This window comes from Sorex fumeus, unplaced genomic scaffold, assembly GCF_029834395.1.
Source record: "Sorex fumeus unplaced genomic scaffold, SorFum_2.1 ptg000065l, whole genome shotgun sequence".
Taxonomy (NCBI): Eukaryota; Metazoa; Chordata; class Mammalia; order Eulipotyphla; family Soricidae; genus Sorex; species Sorex fumeus.
In genome coordinates, this window is record NW_026606122.1 from 302,501 (window position 1) to 307,996 (window position 5,496).

General features: G+C 38.7%; 1 pseudogene; it reads right to left on the bottom strand.

Moving 5' to 3' along the window:
* Positions 1–4,525, bottom strand: part of LOC130036708 (histone H3.1-like) — a 48,901-nt pseudogene extending 44,376 nt beyond the window's left edge.
* Positions 4,526–5,496: the final 971 nt, after the last annotated feature.

Genomic DNA, 5,496 nt, shown 5'->3' on the forward strand with positions numbered 1-5,496 from the left:
TTCGTGTGCAAGGCAAACGCCCTACCTACTGTGCTATTGCTCCAGCCCCCGGCTAAGATAACGGTTTTTAAAGAAACTGATGCAGAGTAAACCAGAGCAAGAGTGTCTTAAATAATTTTGAATGTCATTTATTCAGAGAAGGGCCTGAGCTCAATGTTCAAATGCAAGCAACTGAAATATTTTAGGCATTAATAAAATACATTTATTTGTTCGTTTTTAAGAAGAAAGAAATCATCATAGAGACAAAAAATAAAATGACAGTTGTCAAGAGCTGGAAAGAAGGGGGACAAATACCCAATGAATAAGGCTTTTACTTGAGACGCTAATAATTAAATTTTGGGGGTGAACAGCACTGATATTGAAGTGTGATAATGCCACTGACCTGTGTACTTGGGGATAGTTAACACTTTCGTGTCATGTATACTTTACCAAATAAAAGTCTCATAAATGCCCTTAAAGTGAACGCACCAAAATATATAAAAGCTATGAATTTTTAATCACATTAAATGAAGTTTCTAGGAAGTAACTTATTAGTGTGAAAACTACCAAATGCTAAAAGTGTTTACCAATTTTATGAAAAATGCAACCAAAAAAGTCTCCTTTATAATTCCAGCTAATATATGCAGAGAATTGAAAGAATTGAATGATTACTTTTAACCATTACTAACAATACCAAAAAGAAAAATCAGTTGCAGTATCAATTAAAAAGATAAAAACAGACATAACGAAATGCAATAGAAAGCACATAGCATTAACTGAAATGATTCTTTCCCCTGAAAATAACTGAAACTGAATTTAATGAAGCGCCTGACTCTAAACACCAGTAATATAAGGAAACACAGAGATAGGAAACCAAAATAAATGCCACTTAAGGAAAAGATTATCTATATTCATTTGACAGAACAACAAATGACTTGGGCCAGAGAGATAGCTCAGAGCCAGCACAAGCTCTGTATGCAGGAGGTTTGATTGATTCTTAGCACCACAAGGTGCCTGGTCCCCTGGGCATCTCCAAGAGTGTACCCCAAGCACTGAGATGGGAACAGTCCCTAAGCAGTACCATGTATGATCCCCTCCAAATAAAAAAATCGAAGAAAAACAAATTACTTAGTTTCTCTAATAAATCAATGGTCTTTATTATTATTTTGTTTTTTTTTTTCACACCCACTGTTCTCCGGGCTTATTACTGGCTCTGCACTCAGGGTCACTCCTTACAAGCTTGGGGGACCATATGTTGTGCCATGGATCAAACCTGGGTCAGGTAAAATCAATGGTCTTTAAAAGAGAAGGACAATAAAAGGGTTACAGGAAAAGAAACTTAAGTGAAAAATATCCTATGGCAATAATGGCCCTTGTTTGGATACTGATCTTACAAAGCTAAATATAATAAATAAATAGATATCTTTCAAGATAGTCAAAGAAATCTGAACTTGAACTGAATTACATGATATAAAATTATTGTACTGCTTCTCAGTCTTTTGGCTAAAAGCAAATGAGTGCTATCTGTTTCTATCACTTTAATGGCAGACATACAGGGCTGGAGAGGTGTTTGCCTTGTATGTGTATTACCTGGGTTCCATCCCTAGCAAGGTAATGATATTATTAAATCATTATAATGGCCTCATGGGTATGTAATGTACTTATGAGTTTAAATAGGTGTTACAGATGCATAACCTATTTAGCAAGTGACATAAGGACAGTGTTGGAAGGTCCTGAACACTTTGGTGGTGGTTAGGTACAGTAACTTTATACACCAAAAGCACTAGCATTAACACCATTGTAACCATGTTACCTCAATTACAATATTTTAAGTTGACGATTTGTGTCATATCTATGATTGCTTTAAAATTTCCCAGTATTTTTTTTTTTTTGCTTTTTGCGTCACACCCGGCGATGCACAGGGGTTACTCCTGGCTCTGCACTCAGGAGTTACTCCTGGCGGTGCTCAGGGGACCATATGGGATGCTGGGAATCGAACCCGGGTCGGCTGCATGCAAGGCAAATGCCCTACCCGCTGTGCTATCTCTCCAGTCCGAAAATTTCCCAGTATTTTTATTAAAAGTGAGTGAAGAGAAAAGATAAACATAATTGGCAAAATGGTATTAATTGTTCTATCTGAGAAATGATTATATACATGTCCATTTTTCTGCTTTCTACTTTAAACATAATTTAAATCTTTAATAATAAAATAAATAGGGCAGAAATTAACACAAAGGAATTTTTAACTCACAGGACTGAGAAGTTTGAGCAACAGAAGAAATTACTGTTAACAGTTCAGGAAGTACTAAGTATATAAGTATCCCAAAGTTCAAAAGATTAGAGGGGCTGGAGCGATAGCACAGCGGGTAGGGCGTTTGCCTTACATGCAGCCAACATGGCCGATCCGGGTTCGATTCCCAGCATTCCATATGGTCCCCCAAGCACTGCCAGGAGTAATTCCTGAGTGCATGAGCCAGTAGTAACCCCTGAGCATCGCCGGGTGTGACCCAAAAAGAAAAAAAAAGAATAGAGAAAATGACAATAAAATGGCAAGAAATATAAAAATACATAAATCTAGTCTGGGTTTGGTTTTATATACCAGCTATAAGAAACTTACTGGGGAAAGAAAATTTTTAAATGAATTACTAATTCCTCTTAGTAGGATAATGTAGCACTGTAGCACTGTCCTCCCATTGTTCATCGAGTTGCTCGAGTGGGCCCAGAAACGTCTCCATTGTGAGACTTGTTGTTGCTGTGTTTGGAATATCGAATACGTCACAGGTAGCTTGCCAGGCTTTGCCGTGTGGGTGAGATACTCTCGGTAGCTTGCCAAGCTCTCTGAGAGGGGCGGAGGAATCGAACCCGGGTTGGCCGGGTCGGCTGCGTACAAGGCAAATGCCCTATTCACTGGAATAGTAACTAAATTATTTATAAAATGTTCCCATACTAAAAGATGAACAAAACTCTTATATTTAGGGGCTATGATTCATTACATATGTTCCCCAAATTAGTTTACTAAATGGTATACAAAATGCCAAGAAGAATGTGGAAATTGAGAAAATGAGTCTAACGTGTATATGAAAATTAGAAAGACCAAGAACAGCTAAGGCATTACAGAAGCAAATGAACAAAACTGGTGGTGACATGGCCATATATAAGTGTTATTAAAATATATGAATTATGATAACGGTACTCATAAAAGATAGACATAAAAGGAGAAACAGAATGCAGAAGTAAACACACATATGTCAGCTAATTATCAAATATGATCACATATTCACATATAATAATCACATATGTGATTGAATAGCTTGATTTATGCAAAAGATAAAACTACAGAGGGGGGTTGTGAAATGTCAGGATTGAAATACCACAAAGAATATGAAAACTGACAAAATCATAATATGCAGTGTTAAAGTGACCACATAACCATTTCAACAGAAGGGAGGCAGCCTTTACCCATACCCATAACTCATATCAGCAACATACACAAAAATCAATTACAAATGAATTTTAAATATGAAGATAAACAATAAAATAAAGGAAAACCTTTATAACCTTAACAAAGCCAACAATTACTTAACCAGGACAAACAAGTACTAGGCATGAAACAGAAAACTGATAGGCCAGGGAGATGGCTCAAAAGGTTGGAGCACATACTTTGCATGCATGAACCATGGGTTCATCTAAGGCACTGCTGGGAGCAATCCCCAAGCACCAAGTGGGTGTGATCTCCCAACCTCCTCCAAAAATAGCAAAAATGTCTGTTACTAACTACTGAGATTTACGATACATATACTTTGATCAAAGTGTCCATATTCTAGAAATAATCACCTAAAATTAAAAAGAAAACAATTCTGAGGAAAAGGGCTCAAAAAACTTGAATAGGCACCTCATAAAATATATCTAGGTCGACATACCTATGGAAAGATAAACATTTATCACCAGAGCCACAGTGATACATCATTAATAACCACTGGGCTGAGAAGGACCTAAAGCACATGTTTAACATAAGCAAGAACAAGTTCGATCCTCAGCACCCATGCCCACCCAGCCCTCGTGTGGCAGCACTACTCTTGTCAATCTCCAGGAAAACAGAAAAAATGTGCAATCCCCAACCCAAAACAAATTGTATGAGAGCTCTACAAGTAAAATTTGCCACGCTTGACAAACACCAAAAGCAAAATATGTCAGTGCAGCTGTGGTGCTGGTGGTAAGCATCAAAACAACAAAGGAAGGGAAAAGAAAATTTCTGATTGCTTTAAAAAATATATTCCAAAGTGAAAAGAACCATCATGTCTCTCAAATCTTTGTTAGTTATAACTAAGTAAACTTAGGGACCTGATACAATCTGACTTATGGAGGAAAATTTTTACAATTAGTGGTTTTGGAATGTGGCTGAGCAGGCCAAAAACAAATGTCTGTAAACTTGCCTTGCATGTGTGAAGCCTTGGGTTTGATCCCTGGAACTGAGTGGGTGCTGGAGCAATAGTACAGCAGGTAGTACTACAGTATTTACCTTGCACATGGTCATTCCAGGATCCATGTCCAGCATCCCATATGGTCCCTTGAGGTCATCAAGTGTAATTCCTGGGTGCAGAGCCAGGAGTAACTCTTGAGCACCACCAGGTGTGACCCCAAATCAAAAATGTTTAGTATATTTGGGGGCTGGGGAGATATATATCAAAGGGCTACAAGTATACATGCTTTGCATGTGGGATGCCTGGGTTCAGTCCCTGGTTCTGTATTGTTTCCCAAGTACTGCCAGGAATGACTCCTGAGCAAAGCAAGAGTATTCCCTCAGCTTTGTTCAGGAGCTAAGCTAAGGGTATCGCCCTCTGGTATCACCCTCCCCCCAAAAAAAAGGAAAAACAAAGAATTAAGAAATATATGCCTACACCCATATTATGTCCTATAAAATAAAATAATCTGCATATCTTCTGCTTCTCTGTCTCCTGTTGCTCATCGATTTGCTCAAGCGGGCTCAGTAACATCTCCATTGTGAGACTTGTTGTTACTGTGTTTGGCATATTGAATACATCACAGGTAGCTTGCCAGGCTTTGCCGTGCGGGCGGAATACTCTTGGTAGCTTACTGGGCTCTCTGAGAGGGGTGGAGGAATCGAACCCGGCTCGGCCAGGCGGGCCGCATATGTCCTACTGCTGTCCTATTGCTCAATCCAGCTGTTGCTTCTCATGAACAGAAAAAGAACCAGGCCAAAAACAAATGTCTGACAAACCGTTCTTAACTATACAAACTCAATCACTACTTAGCAACTTACTATCCATCTAACACTAAGTCTTGGTTTTACCATCAATAAAGTGACAATGGTAATACTGACCTTACAGGGTGGATTTTTTGCTTCTTATTTTGGTTTTGGATCCATATTTGGTTGTTCTTGGGCCTTACTCTTCGCTTTGTGATCAGGGAACACTCCTGGCAGGGACTTCTATGTCCGTGCCCAGGTCAGCTGCATGCAAAGCGGATATCTTACTTGCTGTACTATCTCTCTTGCTC